General features: G+C 35.4%; 1 protein-coding gene across 2 annotated transcripts in view; it reads right to left on the minus strand.

Annotated features, from left to right (window-relative positions):
* MGAT4C (MGAT4 family member C) overlaps positions 1 to 25,206 on the minus strand; it is a 669,114-nt gene that overhangs the window by 552,798 nt on the left and 91,110 nt on the right. The window contains exon 2 of one of the 2 annotated variants that reach the window (XM_088801044.1): positions 999 to 1,031. The exons of the other annotated variant lie outside the window; for it this stretch is intronic. The gene's annotated coding sequence lies outside the window, so the exon portion shown is untranslated. The remainder of the gene's footprint in view (positions 1 to 998; positions 1,032 to 25,206) is intronic. 2 annotated transcript variants of the gene reach the window in all.

Here is a 25,206-nt window from a genome sequence, read left to right on the forward strand (position 1 = left end):
TTTCTATAGGAGATTTTTACTAACCTAAGATCATATATAAATAAATAAATAAATAAATAAATAAATAAATAAATAAAACCAATATGAATAAAATTTCTTTGTAAATTTACAGTTGACAATATGATATTACCTAATGTATTTAGGTAATACTTACAGTGCATAACAGAAGATAAATATACACTACTGATAGTGTACATATCATAGAATATGATATTACCTAATGTAAGAGTATATATATATATATATATATATATATATGTATATATATATATATTTACATATGAATTAATAAAATTAAGATTGTCTATAATTCTATCTCCTGGAATTAGTCATTGTTAATATGTGGATGGATATACATGCTTCTCACTTTTCTCCATGTTTTATTACAAAGAAAACAAATTAAAACAGCATGTATGTATATATGTATATATACACATTTTCTTCAAATAATTTTGTTCTATTTTTCATTGTTTGTGTTTAATACATATACTATGTAAGTAATATCAAATCTAATTTGATAGTAATTAAATAAAATGTAATAGATACACAAATGGAGAGACAAATACGACCTTGAATTGGTGGTTTTAGCCAACTGTCAATTATTTGAAATTAATTTAAAAATGAAAAAAATATAGTTAAAAGTTATAAACTTCTAAATATTATAGCAAAAATATTATTGAATCAAAACATTTGAGTATTCATGAGACTGTAGCAGTCTTAAAAGTATATATTTCCATTTGGAGTAAAATATTACAATCTGCCTGTAAAAACTGTAATGAAAGTTATATTTTAACCCACTCTGAATTTAAAATATTGAAATGTTTCGTTCATTATAATCACATCTCCAAATTCATTTTTTTTCATTTTCACTTCTCTTAAACCCTTAAACTATCTTTGACTGTTAAATCCAAGTTCTTCCGCATTAGTAGACAAAGTGCCTAAAACAAATAGTCTCAATATATTAAATTGAGTCAGTTTCTTGATAGTATAGTACTTACCCATTCAAGAAGGATGCAACAGCAGTTGAGAAGCTGTCAGGGAGAAAAATGCCAGGAGGATTAATAAATCATATTCTTATAACATGACGATGAGAATTATAAACAGCTACCAGTATGTAAAAATTAAGTCACTAGCAGTCAGATGGCTTGGCTTATTTTAACCTTGGTGTAGAGTAGTGTACATTTATCTTCTGTTATGCACTGTAAGTAGCTGGCAAGCTTGGTATGTACAAACATTACTTAAAGATATTATGTTTGGTCTGGATCCAGAAAATGTCCTCTGACATTACCATTAGCTATCAGAGATCTTAACTATGTCTGGAAAGGCAGAAGCCAAAGGATGACAATAACAGTAAGAAAAATTGAGAAGATAATTAGGACTAAAACATGAATACTTAATGATATAAGAATTTTAAAACAAGTTAATGAAACCTAAACATCCACGTGGTTCATAAGAAAGAGTTATTTAGCACATTAAAGCATAAGGGAAAGAAATATCTCAGACAAGCGTTTACTGAAACTATTTTTTACTTTAAAAAAAATTATTTTAAAGTTTCTTATAAATAGAAAGAAGCTTCATAATGCGGTTTTCCCGTTATATATGAAAGGAAACATGTTGTTAATCCATTGTTATTACCTGTGAACCTATATTAAAAGACGATATAAACACCAGAATAAAAGAAAATAAATAAAAAATAAAGTAAAAACAAAAATAAAACCCAACTCTTTTAATTGGGAATTCCCATACAATCAATTGGAGAGGCTTTTAAGAAAGTCAAGTAATAATTTAGTTGTGTTGGATTACATTGGGTTTGGTGAATTAACGATGCTCACACAATCAAAGTAATTTATTGATAAACAAATTTCATTGAATTAAAAGTTAAACATATTTATAAAATCATATTTCCAAAAAAAAAGTCTATAAGGAATGAGATGTCTTAATGCGTGCCACAAATGAGGGAATTTTTGAATTTCAGTCCACTAATACAATTCTACCTTGCTTTGCCTAAATTTATAATTATAATAATTGACATATATTTCAAATATAGTTGAGTGAGAACATTAAGGTCACCTGTAATTCTGTCTCCTGTAGTTAGTAATCGTTAATATGCAGATTTATATGCTTCTGGTCTTTTCCTTGTTTTGTTACAAAAACCAAACCAAAATAGAAAAAATAACAACAATAAAATCAACAAAAAAACCCCCTCTCTTGCTGAATATAACATTTAAAGATATAAGGAATGAATGTTTACCACAATCCCACTCAAGAAATAAATAAAATTGAGTTTGCTGCATATTATGCCAGATTTTTTTCTGTGTATGTACCAACATATTTTAATATTATCTCATGTACCAATATATTTATACATATGACTACATAGTAAAAATTGTATTTTCTAATTCACTTTTTTGTCTTAACAGTGTATGTTAAATACCTTTCAATTCTGCACTTAACAAGAACTATCCAATATTAAGTTAGTTTTTATAGTTAAAACAAGACTAAATTGGTTTTGGAGGAAAACAAGAGAAAAGACCTGAAGCAGAATTTAGATCAAGTGCAATTTGCAATGATAGATGTTACCATTAAGAAAATAAAATTGTGTAAGTAAGGAAGCCAAGGGCTTACTCAGCAGAAGGCAGGTCTAAGAGGTTTAGTTCTGAAAAGAGTACAGCTGAAAAGTGAGAAGACATTAATTCTAAAGTAGATTTTTCTAAATTGATGCTAAGAACTACAGGAAGTCATTTGCCAAAATCAAGTGTCAGAGAGCATTTGAAACACACGAACTATTGCAACATTTTGAATTTTCATTTCAACCAGTTTATTTTTGTCAAGTTTATTATAAAGATAACCACAATCTGTATTAATTTTGTGTGTGTGTGTGTGTGTGTGTGTGTGTGTTAAAAGGACTCAACAGAATAACATGCATTTGAAAAACAGAAGCTTAATCTCACAATAAAAGCCCTGAAAAGATATTATACATCACTTCCATCTACCTAACATCCATGAATCATTCCCCAAAATGGCAGTAGAGTGTCTGTATCACTTTCTCCTCAGGTGTTGCCTTTTATTATTCTTTGAAATTTAAAATAGTTACTCTATGCAATTCAATAGATGTTGTGCTATTGTTGTTCCTAATAGTATCTTTAGAAATAACATGTTTTGCTGGTCAACCAACATTTGTAAAAATAAATTACTTCTCATTTTTGGGGGTGTTAAACATGGTATAGTTTTCTTGTTAAATCTTAGGTGATTGAAAAATAAATCACATGTGTTGTAAATATCCTTTGAACTACAAGCATTGCAAACTGAAATTATGGTGTGGATTTTTCATCTTGACATTTTACTGTGGGAGTCAAATTGCCACAGATTTTCTTTAAAGAACAGGATAAATCTGGTCAAACTAAAGACAAAAACAAAGTACTTGTTTATTGCTGTATTCGAATGAACTTGTTGATCAGATTCCGTACGAGATTTATTCCAATTGCTACTAAACAGATTGAAATTTTAAACCATAAAAATTAGCAGTTATTTTGCTCTTTTCAAAAGACCAGGATAAAGAAAATTTCTTAATGAAACAAATTCACTTGGCTTGTTCTAAGGATAGGAAAAAACAAACAAAAAAACAACAACACAGGAAAAATAAATATATATATATATATGGTCATTTCAGGGCACAGATGAAAACATATTTTTTCAATGTTGTTTCATTAACAGTGAATGCTTCTCCTAATAAAAATCTCAATGCTGTAATTTATACTTGTTAATATAATACTGAGATGAAAGGAATCAGCCTAACATATCTTAAAATGCTTAGCCCAAGAAACTGTCTTTATGCAAATATCTGAGTGATACACTGACATAAAAAAGGTAAGATAGGCAATTTTATTCTTCTATAAATGCATAGAAGGTGTTAGAGAAAGAGTCAGTACCTCCTGCTGTTGCAGAATACATAGATTTCAATAAAGGTAAATGTCAGTAAAATAATATTTTGCTTTAGGAGTTGGAAATAGGCTCTGTGTGAACTACTGTCATAAAATGTCTTCTGGACAGGTGGTTAAAGAGCATCTCAAAGTAAACATAGGAAAACTGAGGCAGATGCCAAATTAGGGATTATGATAATGATCCTCTTCTCCCTTTGTAAAAGTATGTTTATTATATAAGATAATATGTAATAAACTATTGTTCTACAATAGGTGCTATTTTAAAAAAAATTAAACGTTTTTTTTATTGGCGAATATTGGGGAACAGTGTGTTTCTCCAGGGCCTATCAGCTCGAAGTCATTGTCCTTCAATCTAGTTATAAAGGGCACAGCTCACTGGCCCATGTGGGAATCAAACCGGCAACCCTGCTGTTCAGAGCTCGCACTTTAAGTAACTGAGCCATCCCACTGCCCAGTAGGTGCCATTCTTATTCTTCGGCTATATTCATTTTATTTAATCCTCCAAAGCAATACTACAAAGTACTTTTATTAGTATTATTTTCATTCTAGATATGAGAAAAATGAGGCACGGAGATGCTTAGTAATTTGTTTTTGGTCCACTAGCTACTGTCAATCAGAAGTGAACTGAGATTATCTGCCACCAGTGTCTGTGCTTTTGATTCCTGGGCAGTGATAATAATCCATTTATATGGAACTTTCAGAGTTCTTAAAGAGTTTTCACACCTGTGATCTTATTTTCCCCTTATAAATATTATATTCAGTTTGAGGGATGCTTGCTGTTCTGTATAATGGACATAAATACTAAAAATACGTCTGATGTCTGATTTTGAGTAGCAATTTTAGGAGTGATTAGGTCCAGAGTTTATAATAAGATGAGGCTTCTGTTGCAATACATCTCCCTTGCCTCTGCTGACTCTGACTTTCCTCATTGATCCAGAGGTGTTTTTTTGTTTTGTTTTATTTTATTTTGTTCCCCCCCCAACCAAACACACCCAAATCAACTTCCTGAAAATGTATATCTCAGAGTCTATTTACAGGGACCCTGACCTAAAACAATAGTTTCAATATCAAACCATTCTCTTGAGTCTTTTGTCAACTCTTCTTGTTCTCTTCAATATTCTCTTGCTGCTTTCTTTTTCTCAGGCTTTTCATTTATTTATGCAACTTATGAAGTATATTTATTGCATATATTCAGTTTTGATATTCTGTCTCTTAATTCTGGATAATTTAGCTTGTGGTGCCTTATTTCTTTGGGTGGTTTGTAAATTTTATTATGAACATATTTCTTTTTTTAAATTAAAGTTTATTGGAGTGACAATTGTTAGTCAAGTTACATAGATTTCATGTGTACAATTCTGTAGCACATCATCTATATATCACATTGTGTGTTCACCACCCAGAGTCCGTTCTCTTTCTATCACCATATATTTGATCCTGTTTACCCTCATCTACTACACTCCTTCCCACTTACCCTCTGGTAACCATTAAATTATTGTCTGTGTCTATGAGTTTTGTTTCTTCATTTGTGGGAGTTACTTGTGGTTTGGACTGAAGGTGTGTTCTTCTATAGAAAATTTGTAATTTTTTTCTGCCAGGTGACAGGGGGCTATACCAACTTAGCACCATGTAAAATGGTAGTATTACAATTGACATTTATCGCATCACATCAGTAGGGTAAATTCAGGCTACAATCCAAAATGAAGGTTGTTTATTTAGCTACAGGGACTATTTTCCCCCATCATTCAGCACTAGGATTCCAGATAGAAATGTCTTGTTGTAAAACAATCAGTGAATGTACATTTATAGCTATTTTACTTACATAGAGGAGTTAGTCAACTTGGTGGACTTAGCTTTATGATAGAATTATATTCCTTCAGCTTTTCTAACTTAAGTAACCACTGGACTCATCTCCCTGTTCTCTAGGTTCTGCAAATCTATGAAAACTAAAATTTAAGTTCACTAGAATTTACAAATGATCTCATGACAGAAGCTAATATCAGCATTCTGCTACCATATTCCATTTTTTCCTTTTGTTTAGTTTTGCCTCAAGTTATTTGCTACTTTCTATTTAGCTCATCAATGCATTTAAATGTTAATTTATTCAGTATTTATAATTTTTCCCCAGCCAAATAGATAGGCAGATTATCCATTCTGCCATAATGCAGAAATATATGCTTCTCCCTCTAATCTTCACCAAATATCTTCACCCTTAACAGGGGGTCTTTTTTTGTCTTGCCCAACCACCTGGGAGGAAGTGAAACTAGAGGCCTAAGCACAGAGATGCTCAATCTTTGGTTTTCACTTTAATGAAAGCTATGTTACTGATATAATAGACAAAGAGTTGGAAGAAGGAAATAATTAAATCCCTTTCTCCTCATTAGAATAAAAAGGATAGTTACTCCCTTTGGTACAGAGAGAGGTTGAACAATGCATTGGAGAGAACCATTTTGACCCTGGTGGGGTCTCAGAAGAGGTTCTGTGCACTATCTTTCTACTGTTAAAATAAGTGAGAATTAAAGGGGATATTGACAAGAACTATAGAACAGTTTGGAGTTCCAAGAATATGTGAAAGATTTCCCCTTAATACTTTCTGGAATGATGTCAAGATATATCCCTTTAGGATTCCATAGTAACTGGATGAAATTGGAGCAAAAGGGCTGAATATCTTTTTGCTGCCAGAAAGGGAGAAGCCACAGGCAGCCACAGCGAGAGTTCTGTGGTCTGTAGGTCACAAGAGAAAGCAATAGGATTTCCTTTGGCCTCTGACAAGAAAGTGCACTGAGAGATAAAGCAGGCATATGTGGAAGGGATCTGTGATTATAATGAGAGGAAATTCCAACCAAGAGCAGTGTATGATGTATGGCACGAAACCAGGTGGGAATATAGAAACCTGAACAGATGCCAGTGCGGTGGGGAGATGGGGCATGAGTGTACATTGCAACAGATGTCAGTCTAGGACAAAGGAAAGCTGAAGCCCAGATGCCTCCACATCTGATAGGATTGTACTATATAAACTTTTCAGAAATTAAACCAACTCAGGAAGAAAGAAAGAAGAAAATGGAAGGTCACTTCTGATTGTAGTGAATCAAATCCTGACACTGAGAATATTTTTAAGCAACTGAATCTACTTAGAATGGATTCAGTTTTTATTAATTAATTGTTACCAAGCAGAATGGGAACTCAGAAGCTAACTCTGGTTATGAGAAAAAAAAAATAAAATCAAAGTCAACACAATTACATATTGTCACCATTCGAATTTTAGAGACTGAGAATATGTATCCACAATACACAAGCCTAACCCCTTATAGAGACCAAGAAGATAGAGCTCTCAGGAAGACAGCTATAGTCAAATACTGCTAACAACTGAAGTAGGATGAAAATACGTGAGTTTAGCCACGAGTCACTAACCAGTGACCCTGCAAGCAGAACTTTAGAATGGCAATGGTGAAAAAGCAACTGGAAGATGAGAATGTTCAAGTAGCAGTGAATGTAAAAAACCAAAAAAATAAACAACACCTCCCCACCAAACCAACTGTCTTGAAAAGCTGGTTATGAAAGAAAACAGTAAACATAAGACATAGAAGTAATAGCTAAAGGGATATATGTGGTCAAAACAAGGCTTCTTTTTTGTTTGTTTGTCTTTTTAGGATTATAGGTACTAGATCATGTTTGACTGATCAGAGTATGAAGTAGAAATGCAAGATGGTAAAGATGCAAGAAACAACAAAGCTTGAAGTGCATGAGACCAAAGGAGCAGATGTAAAGGGATTGGACTTGTATTGGAGTAGTGCCTTTTTCATTGTAGTGGGAAGGGAGGCAGCAGGTCAGTTTTTAGATACGGAAGTAAAAAGTTTAAGTAGTTATGACCTGATGTATTCTATTTGATAAAAAGTGAAGCCATAGACTTATATTAGTAGAGGGAAGAAAGAAGTAGTAAAATTTTTAAGTAGAGTGGATAAGATGTGATTTCATTGTAGAAATAGGTACAGTAAACTATCTGGATAAAAATTATTTCTTAAGGCACTGTGGAAAGGCCACCTGTGGTTGGTAAAAACAAATCCTCAGTGCCTCCATTCTACTGTTTGATGTTTAGCTGTTGGGGTACCAACACAGAGAGGGGTTTGTCTATAGTTGTGGTGTTGACAGATGAGCAGGAGATTAAAATGAGGGAGTCAAGAATATTTTTTAGAGAGGAATAGTAAATATGCTACAAGCATAAACAGAACTTGGGTGTGGAGGAAGAATGTGAGCGTAGAGGGCAGCTGATCGATAATGCGATGATGGGGAAAGTGAATTGGGCGCCTCCTCACTGAAGTTGCTAGTGATGGTAGCTTTGAGGGTGGTCAGCTGAGGCAATTATCTGTGATTTGAAACAGTAAATAGGAGGTCTGTAAATATCCAGTCTCAGAAAGGGAAGAGGCTGTTTCTGATTAGTTCATTCATTTATTCTTTTCTTTAGATTCCACATATAAGTGAGATCATATGGTATTTGTCTTTCTCTGCCTGACTTATTTCACTTAACATAATGTTCTCTAGGTCCATCCATGTTGTTGCAAATGGTAACATTTCATTCTTCTTTATGGCTGCGTAATACTCCATTGTATAAATATACCACAGTTTCTTAATCCAGTTGTCTACCAATGGGCATTTCCGTTGTTTCCATGTCTTGGCCATTGTTTTACTAGATTGGAGGGGGGTTGGGGATAAAAGGCAAGGTGAGGAGATTAAAAAGGACAATTTTTAACCACAAGATTGCCCCTGGGATACGAAAGTCAATTTGGGGAATGCGATCAATAATGTTGTAAAGATTTTGTAGAGTATCTGATGGACACTTGTCTCATTAGGGAGACCACCTCAGGGATGATGTAGATGCCTGATCACTGCACTGTACACCTGAAGCTGAAGCTGAACAATAATGAATGTTGACTACAATTATATACGTGTGTGTATATATATTTACAAGAAGTTAGTACAGCATCAGGAGTAGAGACAGTGGAAATGTAATGGCTGTGTGCGATGTCAGAGGGGTAGTAGATGGGGAGAGGGGGTTTATCACTGTGTGAGGCATATAAATGATAAATGTTTAACTATTACTTTGTTTTGTACACCTTAAACTAATAAAAAAAAGTGTTGTTTTTTTTTTTTTAAAAGAAAGGGATGAGGGAAGAGAGGAGGCAAACCAGAGAGTTTGAATCTAATGATCAAAAGAGGGATTGGATATAATAGGGGAGCACAAACGGGAAGCAAGGGAGAGTCCTCATTATAAGGAAACTGTGCTGTACAGATTTTATTTGATTTTCAGGCAAATGGAAGTATTTTTAAACATAGAAAAATGTCTCAGTTTTCAATGGATACCTTGTAAGGAGCCAGTCACAGGAAATAGTCAAATAGAGACTGAATGTGTCTTAGTTATATTGTGAAGAGGCTTCAAATATAAATGATTAGATAACATCATCTTGAAAGTCTCTTCCTGCCCAAGATCTCTTCTGGATCTGAATGTTTATTCATCCATCATCCATATTTTCTTTTTCTGTCAAGTTCACTTATTAGCAAAATTGACCATATCCTCAACCTCTTCCTTGAATGTGTCTCCCACTATCTTGTCTAACTTAAACCTAGTTCTTTAGTGATACAACTTCTTTTGCTGTCTTAATAAGTGTGGGCCCCAGAATGGGGTATGTCTTTTCTGTATTCATCACCCCATTCCAGAAAATTATATCACCTTCCTGTATAAAGCCTATCCCTTTGTTGCTGTCATGTAAGATGCCCCACGTCACCTCCCTTTGTTCTTTGATGACGTTAGCTCCTGGGTCACTAGAACTATCCCCAACACTACTTCTGTAGCAGTAAATTCAAATTCCAAGACCAAGCTTCTCCATTATTCTCAGTTACCTTCGTCCCTACCCTAATTAAAAACCTCACTTCTATGATCATACACATGACTTTCTTTTTAGTCATCACTACTACTGACCCAAAACTTCAACTTCAACCATGTCTTATTGTAATTTTTCTCTTTCCAACTCATTCCAAGAGTTTAACTCCAATAATAGTTTGAAGCCATTGAGGCCTTCATATTTTTCCTTAACTCTCATCCCTCAACTAACACCCACACTTTTATTACCAAGCTTAAATTTAGTTACTAATCATTGTAAAAATCACTTACTTAAATGTAACATCAACATCCTTTTGTTTTGTATCTTATTTGTTTAGTCTCTTAGCCAAACCACAGCCACGCTTAAATCCAACTTTCCATCTACTTCACACGTGCACCTGCACCCCTATACCAGCCTGGAGGAAACCCCAAACCATCTGGACTGGGCTAACTTGAAGTTCATGAATGCTAACTCATACTATATTTTCCCAGTTCACTTTTTTTTTAACTGTACAATAGGACAATTTTATACTTGTATTTTTAACTCAAACTTCTCTACTCCCACTCTCAGTTTGTGACCATTCTTCCTATTTCACTAAAGAAAATAAAGTGGTAAAGAGATAAAGTCCATTCACCACCTACCCTTCCCCATCTATTTTTCTACATTTGTTTTTGAATATTCTAAGTTCTGTTATTAGGATGAACTGCACTCCAAGTAAATACTCAGTTTCCATTGTGCACTGAGATGCATCCCTTTTTCTTTCTCAAGGACATTGCTCTAGCAATTTTGTCTTCTCTCTTTCGTTAATTATAACATATCCCTCATAAAGTGGATCATACCATTCAGCATCAAAATAGCATGCAGTTATGTAGCTCACCTCGTGAAAATAAAATATCTTGACTCACACTTTCCTTTCCAGATATCACCTGATTTTTCTGATAACTATAAAGTTAAACTCCTTGAAATAGTTACCTATGTTTGGTTCTTTCAATGTTTTTCTCCCCATTTTTTCTCAAGCGCACTATCATCAAATTTTTATCACCACAACTCAACGAAAACTGTTGGTTTTGCTGTCACTATTGATCTCCATATTATTAAGTCTGACGGTCAATTTTCAGTCCTTGCCTTTTTTGACCTATCAAAAGCAACTGACACTTTTTTATATATCTGTTGACCATTTGTGTGTCTACTTGGGAGAAGGGTCGGTTCAGGTCTTCTGCCTATTTTTTTTTTTTAACTGGGTTGTTTGATTTTTGTTGTTGAGATGTATGAGTTTTTCAAAATATCCCGATTTTAGTCCCACTATCAAACACCTTGTTTGTAAATATTTTCTCCCACTTGGTTGGTTGCCTCTTTGTTTCATTGATGGTTTCTTTTGCTGTGCAGAAGTTTTTCAGTTTGATATAGTCCCATTCATTTATTTTTGCTTTCACTTCCCTTGCTTTTGAGATCAAATTCATAAACCTTCCCTGAACCAAAGGTCCATAAGTTCAATACCTGTGTTTTCTTCTATGCAATTTATTGTTTCAGGTCTTATGTTTATGTCTTTCATCCATTTTGGGTTAATTTTTGGTATGTAGTTACAGATAGCAACCCAGCTTTTTTTCTTTTCTTTTCTTTTCATGTGGCTTTCCAATTTTCCCAGCACCATTTATTAAAGAGGTTTCCTTTTCTCCATGTACGTTTTTGGCTCCTTTGTTGAAAATTAACTTCCCATATACAGAGAGTGCCAAAAATACATACACACATTTTAATTAAGAAAGGAAAAAATAAATATCTGTACTAAACATATACCAATAACAATTGGTATATATTTAACTCAATATATACCAATATCAAATATATACCAATAACTCAATATATATCAATAACAAAAGATGAATACAAGTCCCATTTGACTTCTGCAATTACAAGAGTTGCTCGAAGTGGTTACCGTCAGTGTCCAGACACTTCTGATTACGGTGAACTATTGCTTGAGCAACACTGACCAAAGTATCCACTTGTATACATTTGTTGGCACTCCCAGTCTATGCGGTTTATTTCTTGGTTCTCAATTCTATCCCATTGGTCTGTGTGTCTGTTTCTCTGCCAATACCATGATGTTTTGATTACTGTCACACTGTAGTATAGTTTGAAGTCAGGGAGAATGATGCCTACAGTTTTGATTTTTTTTTTTCCTTAGAAATACTTGTGTGATTTATGGTCTGCTGTGATTCCATACACATCTGATGACTTTAGGTTCTATTTCTTTAAAAAAATGCCATTGGTATTTTGATGGGGATTGCATTAAATCTGTATATTGCTTTGGTTAATATGGCCATTTTAACTGTTGATTCTTCTAATCCACGAACACAAAATATGTTTACGTTTCTTTGCATCTTCTTCAATTTTTTTTTAATAATGTTTAATACTTTTCAGTGTGTGTGTTATTCACATCCTTTGCTAAATTTATTCCTAAGTATTTTATTCTTTTTGTTGCAATTGCAAAATGATTTTTCTTTTTCTGAAATTTCATTGTTAGTACATAGGAACGCAATGGAATTTGTGCACTGATTTTGTATCCTGCAAATTTACTGTACTTGTTTGTTTCTAATAGTATTTTGGTTGAGTCATTAAAGTTTTTATATATAAGAATCATGTCATTTCCAAAAAGTAACAATTTAATTCTTGATTTCCTATTCGGATGGCTTTTATTTCTTTCCCTTGCCTAATTGCTCTAGCTAGGACTTCCAATACTGTGTTGAATAACAGTGATAAGAGAGGACATCCCTGCCATGTTTCTGATCCTAGAGGAAAAGGTTGCACTTTACCACTATAAATATGATATTAGCTGAGGGTTTGTTGTATATGGCCTGTGGGGGCAGAGCCCCAGAAAGTAGTTTCCAGGCTCTTGGCCTCACATAGAAAGGTGTTGGCTCAGGTAGTAAATGGCCAACTGTGATTGCATGGCCATCAGCTGTGGCTAGTTGGCCGTCAGCTGTAACCAGTGAGCCATTGGCCACTAATATAACTGCTGTGGCTATGCTAGCAGAGGAGAGTGGAGGAGAGTGAAAGAGAGTCGTCGGTGGGTTGCAGACAAAACGGACAGCAGGTCACACGTCCAGTGAACCCAGCCTCCAGTGAGACCGTAGTCATATGACTCCCCTACCTATGGCTCCGTGGGTGTTCCTTTTTGGCCTCACCATGTCCTGCGTTCTTGTATGGGGAGCGGGAGCAGAGACCCCACAGGCCTCCCTGCATGACAAATGGCGCAGCGAGCAGGATATGGTGCCAGCCAAAGCTCTCCAAAGGACGGTGGAGTGGTTTGTGTGTGCGAACACCCAGTCTGAGGAAGACCAGGAGGAGCAGCTGCCGGAGAGCTGGACCCCCGTGGAGGGGTGGGAGGATGTGGACGTTTCTCCCACCAGCACAGGAAAAGCCATGCAGCTGCTGGAGAGATGGAGCCCCGTGGAGAGGTGGAAAGATGTGGACGGTTCCCCAACCAGCACAGGCCGGAGAAAGCGAAGGTCGTTGCAGCCCTGTGGGCCGGGAAGTTCCTGCTCAGGCAGCCCGGATGCAGGACTTGTAGTCCCAGGAGGTAACGCTTGCTGAGTCCTCCGTGGGAGATGAGGGTGAGGTCAAGGTCGTCCCTCACCCCCAGGACAGCCCTGGTGAATGACTATGGACTATGGGGAATTGCCTTCCATCCCTAATTTAATGGACCGCTTGACTGTTTGTTTGGGAACTGTTGTTAGTGGAACTGGGGGATATTTGCTTTTGTCTCTTGACTGGCCGCCATTGAGAATATGTAAGCACCTTGATTGTGAGTCGCTGTTGTTCCAGCAGGGTACCCTGAGAGGCACAGAGAGAGTGGCAGTGCCCTGAGAGCCCTGGCTGAGTCCAGGAAGTCTGGCTGAGCCCTGAAGATACCCTGGCTGTGCCCAGGAAGTCGGGCTGTTCCCAGAGAGAGTGGCAGTGCCCTGAGAAATCCTAGCTGTGCCCGGGGAAACTAGTGGTACCCTAAGAAGTCCAGGAAGTCTGGCCGTGCCCAGAAGTACTGGTGGTGCCCTGAGAAACCCTGGCTGTGTCCAGGAAGACACGTGGTACCCTAAGAAGTCCAGGAAGTCTGGCTGTGCCCAGAAGCACTGGTGGTGCCCTGAGAAACCCTGGCTGTGCCCAGAGAGCCTGGCTATGTCCAGGATATTGCATTCACCTCCAGGCTCCTCGCACAGGGCCCCTCGCGGAAGATGCTTGTCGCGTAGATTGTGAGGCGAGAGCCTGTAGGGGTGGAGTGTGGGGGCAGAGCCCCAGAAAGTAGTTTCCAGGCTCTCGGCCTCACATAGAAAGGTGTTGGCTCAGGTAGTAAATGGCCAACTGTGATTGCATGGCCATCAGCTGCGGCTAGTTGGCCGTCAGCTGTAACCAGTGAGCCATTGGCCACTAATATAACTGCTGTGGCTATGCTAGCAGAAAAGAGTGGAGGAGAGTGAAAGAGAGTCATCGGTGGGTTGCAGACAAAACGGACAGCAGGTCGCACATCCAGTGAACCCAGCCTCCAGTGAGACCGTAGTGGTATGACTCCCCTACCTATGGCTCTGTGGGTGTTCCTTTTTGGCCTCACCATGTCCTGCGTTCTTGTATGGGGAGCGGGAGCAGAGACCCCGCAGGCCTCCCTGCACGACATGGCCTTTATTATGTTGAGGCATTTTTTTTTTCTATACCCATTTTATTAAGTATTTTAATCATAAATGGATATTTATCTTGTCAAATGTTTTTTCTGCATCTATTGCTCATATGATTTTTATCTTTTATTTTGTTTAAGTAGTATATGACATTGATTGATTTGTATATGCTGAGAGATAAAAAATGGTGGCGTGAGGTGAGCCTCTGAAAATCTCCCCTGCAATTTACAACAAATTGAAACACTATAACTCCACAAAGGACTCCCTGAACAGCAGACAGCCTAGACGAAGAGTCTCACAACTGACCTAAAGGCAGGCAAATTAAGGGATCAGGGGAGGAGGGAAGGGAGAAGTGCGGAGACGGATCCCCGCAGGCACAGGAAACAGACTTAACTCGGTTCTCTGAGCTTGCTGAATCCCAGAGCTACTACACCTGTGGGAGAGGGAAGAACTCGCACTGCTAGGGCTCCGTTTATGGCCCACAGGGCTAAGGGGACAGCGTATAACATGGCTGAACACAGCACTCACGTTAGAGACCTTGGAGCAAAGACTGAGGGAAGAAGGCTGAAAATGGTGGTTGAAGCCCTCATTGCCACAGAGAATGGCAACCTTAGGCACTGAATCTAGCCACCTCCTCCCTACCTTCCCAGAGCTTGCCCCGCCCCCACCTTCCCAGTGCTAGAAGCAGAACAGTAGCAGTGTCAAATCAAAAGAAAATAATATTTGCAGTTCTGAAAACTGTGGTCTGCAGACACAGATTTGCAGCCCAAGTAGTTCTAGCAAAGGGGAGAGAGCTGTGGAAGCAGGACTGGCTGTGGTGGTGGTCACCACCATTGCTCTGGGCTACCTCTTACAATGCACCCCGCCCCTGTCCCCACCTATCTGAGAGGATCCCTGCAGGAGTAAACAGAACTGCTGAAACACACGTGCTCTGAATCTGGTGCAGGAAGAGCTTTGGAACTTCAAAAGCTTTCCACATCCCTAAAGGGACACGGTGCCTTAGGACCCTGGTGAACTGTTAACAGAGGAGAAACCTGTCTTCCAGGGAATCACCCCATTGTGTGAGAAGCTGGAATAGTGCAGAGCAAACATAACACTACAGTGTGAGAGAGAAAAAAAGGCTGCAATCAGAGAGAAAATAAAACATTTTATCAATCCGTACTGGAAAACAAAAGAAAGACCTCTTCCTATCAACCTGTTGCAGAACCCATTCCTATAGATGTCTAGGAAGAGACACAATAAATCATTAATTGCCATGAATAACTAAGGCAACAAGACAGCTCAGAAAGAAAGTTAAAAGTCTCCAGAAAATGAACTTGGAAATATTTGACTTAAATGACAGAGAATTCAAGATTGCAGTTCTGAAAAAACTCAATGAGATACATGAAAACACAGAAGGCAGTTTAATGAACTCAGAAACACAATCAAAGAACAACATGAATATTTTACCAAAGAGATTGAAATTTTAAAAAAGAACCAAATAGAATTTCAAGAGATTAAGAACTCAATAGGAGAAATTAAGAATGAAACAGTCAGCTTAGGTAGTAGAGTTGACCAGATGGAGGAAAGAATCAGTGACATCAAAGATAGAAACCTGGAAATGACACGGATGGAAGAAGAAAGAGGCTTGAGACTTCAAAGAAATGAAAGAACTCTACAAGAACTTTATAACTCCATCAGAAAGAGCAATATACGAATAATGGACATACCAGAAGGAGAAGAAAGAGAAAAGGGAGCAGAGAGTATATTCAAACAAATAGTCTATGAGAACTTCCCAAACTTGTGGAAAGAACTGGATCTTCGAATCCAAGAAACAAATAGAATACCTAATTACCTCAACCCCAATAGGCCTTCTCCAAGGCACATTGTATTGAAGCTGTCTAAAATCAATGACAAAGAAAGAATCTTCACGGCAGCCTGGGAAAAGAAGATGGTAACTTACAAAGGAAAGCCCATTAGATTATCAACAGATTTCTCAGCAGAAACTTTACAAGCCAGGAGGGAGTGGAACCAGATATTCAAAGTATTGAAAGAGAGAAATTATGAGCCAAGAATAATATACCCAGCAAATATATCCTTCAGATATGAAGGTGGAATAAAGACCTTTCCAGACATACAGAAGCTGAGGGAGTTTTCTAATACATGACCTGCACTACAAGAAATACTAAAGGAGGCAATTCAACCACAATCAACAGGGACAAATGTGTGGCAACCAAACCATAAAAAGGGGGAGAGTAAATGCCTGAAGCAGAATATGGGAATGGAGAAAGTAAGCATGCTGAAGAAAATACAATACTCAAATATCAAACTTTCTTTTACATAAACTTAAGGGTAACCACTCAAAAAAAAAAAAAAAAAATCCACAACTGAAATACATACTGTAATAAAAGAAGAAACAGCAGAAACATCATAGAATACCACCACACAGAAATATTAGAAACAACAAAAAAGGCAAAGAAACAATGGAGACACAGTCTTACCCAAAAACTAAAGATAGAATGATAAGAAATCTTCACATATCAATAATCACCCTAAATGTAAATGGACTGAACTCACCGATAAAAAGGCACAGAGTAGCAGATTGGATAAAAAAAAAACTAAACCCAACCATATGCTATCTCCAAGAGACACATCTCAGCTACAAGGACAAGCATAGACTCAAAGTGAAAGGGTAGAAATTGACACTCCAACTAAATGGTGTCCAGAGAAAATCAGGTGTAGCTATATTGATATCAGATGAAACGGACTTCAGGGTGACAAAGGTAACAAGAGACAAAGATGGATATTTCAGTCATCAATATTTATGCTTCCAATCAGGGAGCACCGGAATATACCAAGAAACTACAAACAGAACTAAAGGGAGAAATTGACCAAAAGACAATTATACTAAGGGACCTAAACACATCATTGACAGCTATGGATAGATCATCAAAACAGAAAATAATGAAATAGCAACCCTAAATGACACATTAGATGAAATGGACATAATTGACATTTATAGAACACTTCATCCTAAAACATCACACTATACATTTTTTTCTAGTGTACATGGAACACGCTCAAGGATAGACCATATATTGGGACATAAAACTAATCTCAACAAATGTAAGAAGATTGAAATAATACCAAGCATATCTCTGATCACAAAGCTTTGAAATTGGATATCAACTGCAAAAAGAAAGCAAGAAAAACCACAAATACATGGAGATTAAACAACATACTTTTAAAGAATGACTGGGTCAAATAAGAAATTAGAGGAGAGATCAAAAGACACATAGAAACAAAAGAGAATGAAAATATATCCTACCAAAATTTTTGGAATGCAGCAAAGTAGTTTTGAGAGGGAAATTTATATCATTACAGGCCTATCTCAAGAAATAAGAAAAATCCCCAATAAATAACCTCACCTTAAAGAACTAGAAAAAGAAGAACAAATGAAACCCAAAGTCAGCAGAAGAAAGGAAACAATAAAAATCAGAGCAGAACTAAATAAAAAAGAGAATAAAAAGACAATAGAAAAAATAAATGTGACAAAGAGTTGGTTCTTTGAAGACTAACAAAACTGACAAACACTTGGCTAGGCTCACTAGGATAAAAAGAGAAGACATTGATAAACAAAATCAGAAATGAAAGAGGGGAAGTTATCACGGATGCCACAGAACAACAAAGGATCATCCAAGAATACTATGAAGGACTATATGCCACAAAATTCAATAACCTAGAAGAAATGGACAAGATCTTAGAAACATATAACCTTTCAAGGCTGAACCATGAAGAACTGGAAAATCTAAACAGACCGATCACCAGTAACGAAATTGAATCAGTCATCCAAAACCTTCCCAAAAGCAAATATCCGGGACCAGATAGTTTCACTAATGAATTTCACCAAACCTTCAAAGAGGATCTAATACCAGTCCTTCTCAAACTCTTCCAAAAAATTGAAGAAGAGACAGTACTCCCTAACTCATTTTATGAGGCTAACATTACCCTGATACCAAAACCTGGTAAGGACAATACAAAAAAAGAGAACTACAGACCAATATCTCTAATGAATACAGATGCAAAAATCCTAAACAAACTTCTAGCCAATCGAACGCAACAATGCATTAAAAATATTGTTCATCACGACCAAGAGCGGTGCATCCCTGGGGCGCAAAGATGGTTCAACACCCACAAATCCATCAATGTGATACATCACATAAACAAAGTAAAGGACAAAAATCATATGATTATATCAATTGATGCAGAAAAAGCATTTGACAAGATACAACATCCATGTATGATTAAAACACTTAATAAAATAGGTATAGAAGGAAAATATCTTAACATAATAAAGGCCATATATGACAAACCCTCAGCTAATCTCATAATTAATGGAGAAAAACTGAAGCCCTATGCTCTACGTTCAGGAACACGACAGGGCTGTCCCCTGTCACCTCTGCTTTTCAAAATAGTGTTGGAAGTCCTCGCCGGAGCAATCAGGCAAGAGAAATAAATAAAAGGCATCCAAATTGGGAATGAAGAAGTTAAATTGTCATTCTTTGTAGATGACATGATGCTATACATAGAAATCCCTAAAGACTCCACAAAAAGCTATTAGAAACAATCAGTGAATACAGTGAAATTGCCGGCTACAAAATCAACGTACAAAAGTCCATTGCATTCCAGTACACTAACAATGAAATATCAGAAAACCAAATTAAAAAAAAAAAAAAAATCCTTCTGAAATTCCAGCAAAAAAGAATAAAATACCTAGGAATAAACTTAACCAAGGATGTGAAATAGCTATATGCTGAAAAATATAAGACATTTTTAAAAGAAATTGAAGAAGACACAAAGAAATGGAAAGACATTTCATGCTTATGGATTGGAAGAATCAACATAGTTAAAATGGCCATATTATCCAAAGCAATATACAGATTTAATGAAATCCCCATCAAAATCCCAATGGCATTTTTTAAAGAAATAGAATAAAAAATCATCAGATTTGTTTGGAACCACAAAAGACTCCGGATAGCCAAAGCAATCTTAAGAAAACAGAACAATGCTGGAGGTATCACACTCCCTGACTTTAGCTTGTACTACAGGACAACAATAATCAAAACAGCATGATATTGGCAGAAAAACAGACACATAGACCAAGGGAATAGAATTGAGAACTCAGAAATAAACCCACATAAATATGGACAGATAATTTTTGACAAAGAAGCTCAAAACATACAATGGAGCAAAGACAGCCTCTCCAATAAATGGTGTTGGGAGAATTGGAAAGCCACAGGCAAAAGAATGAAACTGGACTGCTATCTGTCACCATGTACCAACGTTAATTCAAAATGGATCAAAGACTTAAGCATAAGACCTGACACAATAAACAGCATAGAAGAAAACATAGGTACTAAACTTATGGACCTTGGGTTCAAAGAGTGTTTTATGAATTTGACTCCAAAGGCAAGGGAAGCAGAAGCTAAAATAAATGAATGGGAATATATCAAACTTAAAAGCTTCTGCACAGCAAAAGAAACCATCGACAAAATAAAGGGCAACCAACTGAATGGGAGAAGATTTTTGCAAACAGTGCCTCCGATAAGGGGCTAATATACAAAATATACAAGGGACTCATGCAAGTCAACAACAAAAATGCAAACAACCGAATTGAAAAATGGGCAGAGAACCTGAAGAGACATTTCTGCAAAGAGGACATACAAATGGCGCATAGACATCTGAAAAAATGCTCAACATCACTAATCATCTGAGAAATGCAAATAAAAACCACAATGAGATATGACCTCAACCCAGTTAGAATAGCTATCATCAACAAGACAAATAGTAACAAGTGTTGGAGAGGCTGTGGAGAAAAAGGAATCCTCATACACTGCTGGTGGGAATGCAGACTGGTGTAGCCGCTATGGAAGGAAGTGTAGAGATTCCTCAAAAAATTACGCATAGAATTACCGTATGACCCAGCAATCCCTCTCCTGGTATCCACCCAAAAAATCTGAAAACATTTATCCATAAAGACACGTTTGCTCCAATGTTCATTGCAGCTTTATTTACGGTGGCCAAGACATGGAAACAACCAAAGTGTCCTTCGATAGGTGAACGGATAAAGAAGTTGTGTTACACATACACAATGGAATACTATTTGGCGGTAAGAAAAGATGAAATAGGAACATTTGTGACAACATGGATGGATCTTGAGAGTATTATGCTAAGTGAAATAAGTCAGATAGAAAAAGCAGCGAACCATATGATTTCACTGATATGTGGTATATAAACCAAAAACAACAGAAGAACAAGACAAAGAAATGAAAACAAAAACTCATAGACACAGACAATAGTTTAGTGGTTCCCAGAGGATAAGGTGGGAGGGGGAATGGTAGAATAGGGAAAAGGGGTTTAAATGCATCGTGATTGAAGCAGAACTGACTCTGGGTTGTGAACACATAATGCAATATATAAATGATGTATTATAGAAATATACACTTGAAATTTATATAATTTCACTAACCTATGTCACCCAACAAATTAAATAAAGAAAAAAAAAGAAGAAGCAATTTACATCATTGTTCATTTTCTTTAAATTACAATACTTCCTTCACTTGGGCCCTTTCTTAGTAACATACAGGCCTGGTTTTTCTTCCATTTTGCTGGCTATTAATCTTCAGTCTACTTCTCTTCTCTTTCTTCTTCTTCTTCTTCTTCTTTTTTTAATCATCTAACAAACAAATAAATAATAAGGTACCCTAACATTTAGTCTTTGAACCATATCTCTATATTGATTCCTTTAAGTTATTTTTACTAGGTTGAAAGGCTTAAATCCTGTGTTAATTTTGATATCTTTCAAAGTTATATCTCCAGCTTATAATTCGTTCTAAACTTCAGATTTATTTTTCCAACTGCATAATCTAGGCATATCAAATTTAACACGTCAAAAACTGAGCCTCCTACATCGTCCCTTAAATCCGTGTCTTCACCAACATAAGCAATGACTTCCAGTTGCATACTTAAAAAAAAAAAAGGAAAAAGGAAAAAAAAATAATGAGCCTTCCTTTAGTCTTTTTCTCTTCCACAATAAGCGCCTGTGATCAACATTCCTATCACCACTTATTTCAAAATATAACGCAGAACTTATTGCTTTTACCTTACCTAGTCTAAGCTATCATCACCTCTTGCCTAGATTTTGGGGGGAAATAAATCAATACAATTTTTAATATTTTCCTTTCTACCTCTTGCACTTTTCAATCTATTTTAAATGAGAAGCCAGAATAATCTGGGGGACACCTAGGTCAGATCACAACACTCCTTTACTGAAATCCTTCAATTGATCATTTTTTTCCCTCTCAAAGTTAATGTTAAAGTCTTCAGTTTCGTATGTAAAACTGTTTACGATCTGAATCCCTGCTCCTTCATGAACTTCATCAACCACAACATATCTCTTTTCTGATTCTTTATTTCTCCTCCAAGATTTTTAAACCTGCCAGTTAGACACCCACCTTAATGTCTTGTCCCTTGTTATTCCCTTTCCCTGGGATGCTCTTCCTACACACTTATGCATTTCCTTCATATCTCTACTTTAAAAAAAATCACATTTTCAGTGAAACATTCCATCCTACCCTAACTGGAACATTTATCACATCTCCTACACTTAATATCGCTTTACTCTGCTTTTTTTTTTTCTTTAGCACTTACCATTATTTAATATAAGAGATATTTTATGTTTGTCTTGTTTATTTTCAGTTCTTCACTAGAATTTCTTCACTAAGGCAGAAAATTTTGCCTGTTTTTTCTACTAATTGATCACAGCCTATACACATACTGGATGTACAATAAATATTGTGGAATTAATAAATGAATAGTGCCACTTGCTCAATTTTATAATCAGTTTCTAGTATAAAATTCAGTTCAATCATACTCCTACTAGCAGGGTATTGTGTATTTTCAATAATGTTACTGCTTTTAGAAATCATGTTCTAGAGAATAAAGGGGGAGGGGAGTGGTAAATGAGGGTAAAGGGGATCAAATATATGGTGACAGAAAGAGAACTGACTCTGGCTGGTGACTACACAATGTGATATATAGATGATGTATTACAGAATTGTACACCATATATATATATATATATATATATATATATATATATATATATATATATATAACTTTACTAACAATTGTCACCCCAATAAACTTGAAATTATAAGATAATTTTAAAAAATGAAATCAGGTTCTATATCAATAATATTTCAAGTTAGATTATTAATAGAACTAGCATTAAAATATGACACATGCTTATATATACCCCAATTATAAAATAAATTAACAATATAAGACTGAACTTATTAATTAGGACTATACAGCTGAATTTCCAGCCTGTCACCAAATTAGCTGATACAGTTCTTACCTCTAAAAATGAAGAGGTTAACGAAGGATTGTGAAAGCCAGTTCGTCACAAATTCTGCCAATTTTGTGATGAACTAGCTTAAAACATAAAACTTAAAAAATATACACTTAATTTTGTATTAATTAAAGGTTTCTATGTATAAAGTATCAGAGGTGATACCTGGGACCTTCTAAACTTTAATAAATGTCAGTTATTAGTGTCACCAGGGTAGTCACTTTCATTTATTGTTATTTTCTTTCAAGTATTGTTTGTTTTATTATTCTCCTTAAGACAGAGAAAAATGATTTTTAATTTAGCTACACTCCCTATGTAGAAAGAAAATAAAGCCTATGTTATTACTGAGGCAAAACCTTTCTGGAAAACAAAAAATAACTTATAAATGGTATAAACTTAAGTACAAAGCAAACATTTGCAAATTATCGTACTTTTTCACAATGTGATAGTATAACTACAAGTATATATTTTATCGATGGTTAAGGAGTAAACTTTCAAATTCAAATATATATTTTAATTCAACTTTAAATTAAAAATTATATATTCAGATATGAAACTTTTTAAAGTTATGCTTTAATAACATTCAAAATGTATAAACTTTATTTTCTTACTTATGTTATAAATGTAACTAATAGACATATATTTCCTTAAATTGAAAATCTATTTATCATATTCCTTATGAACTATCCAGAGCTAAAAACTTCTCTAAGGAACACCAAGAAGGACGATTTTTATCCTAAAATACAAACTTTTGCTGATTAATAACAATTATTTTGAAATGACACACGTATTTGAAGGAAAATACTTATTTTCATTTTAGTATGACTCCTTCATTATTTTAATCCCTTTCAAAATCTTGCAGACAATGTTGAAAACTGTGTTCCTTTTTGAGGACAACAAAGTTATTTTTATTTCAGATAATTATAAAAATATGTGAAATATTTTAATCTTAATTTTTTCTTTTGAGAAAAGAAATACTACTTTTGTGGTAATCAAAAGTTATAGAATAATCTGAATTTGAGGGTAAGATTCAATATATACTTATAATGCTTTTTTATTTCTATTGTAGATTTTTTCCAGTAGAAATTATTATTTAGTTTTAATTTACTTCTCCAGGTTTACTGAGGTATAATTGACAAATATAATTGTAATATAATTAAAATGCACAATATGATGGTTTGATATGTGTTTACATTATGAAATCGTTCTCAAACATAAATAATTAACTCATCCATCATCTCACATACTTTTTTTCTTATTTTGGTGAGAACACTTAAGGTCTACACTTTTAGCAAGTTTCAAGTATACAATACAATATAATTAACTATAGTCACCATGTTATGCTCTATGATGCAGCAATTCCTAGGAATTGCTATTTTTTCTAGGAATACATTTTTTTTTTTTAAAAATCACTATCTTGTAAAGATATCTGCATTCCCATGTGCATTGCAGCATTATAAAATAGATAAATATGGAAACAAGTGTTAGTCGATGAATGAATTAATAAAGAAAATGTGATATTTGCATACAATGAAACACTTACTATTTAGCCTCAATAAAGAAGGAAATCCTGTATAGTTTTACTCATGCATGTCACCTGAATAAATTTAATTAAAAAAGAGGAAGAAAGAAAGAAAGAAAGAAAGAAAGAAAGGAAGGAAGGAAGGAAGGAAGGAAGGAAGGAAGGAAGGAAGGAAGGATGGAAGGAAGAAAGAAATCCTGCTATTTTTAACAACATTGATTAATCTTGAGGGCATTGTGGTAAGTGAAATAAACCAGACAGAGAAATAAAAATATTCCATGGTACCACTTATATTTGTAATCTGCCACCTTAAAAAAAAGTCAAAATTATAGAAACAGAAAGTAGACTAATGGTTCCATGTGCTGGAGAGTAGGGAAGTGGGAAGAGATAGGTAAAAGGGTATAAGCTTCCAGTAGAAAAATCTAAAACCTAGTTGAAGAAAGGGATCCTGTAAAAAAGATTTCATAATTCTGAAAAGTGTATTAAATGTAAGATCAAATATAAGCTTTCACTAACAAGGAACAAAGTAGAGGATGCACTTATTAGCACAGTATTAAATTGAAAGGAAAAAAAAGAATAAAAACTGTACATTTTGAAACTTTAATATTCCCCCCACCCAATTTCCTAGTTTATGTGCATAAAGCATATCTGCCCAGTGTATCTCCTGGAGTATTTTTGTCTGTACAGAGGGATGTCAATGCATGTTTTATTAACATTTCTATGTTAGGCTTCTAAGCTTTCAGAAGTTTTCAGAAAAACCTTGAAGTTTTAATGGTCTTCAAAGGAGCGATTTTCCTTCGGATAAAAACAGCAATCT

This window comes from Rhinolophus sinicus, chromosome 1, assembly GCF_057876585.1.
Source record: "Rhinolophus sinicus isolate RSI-liver-muscle chromosome 1, RSI-T2T, whole genome shotgun sequence".
NCBI classification, from domain to species: Eukaryota; Metazoa; Chordata; class Mammalia; order Chiroptera; family Rhinolophidae; genus Rhinolophus; species Rhinolophus sinicus.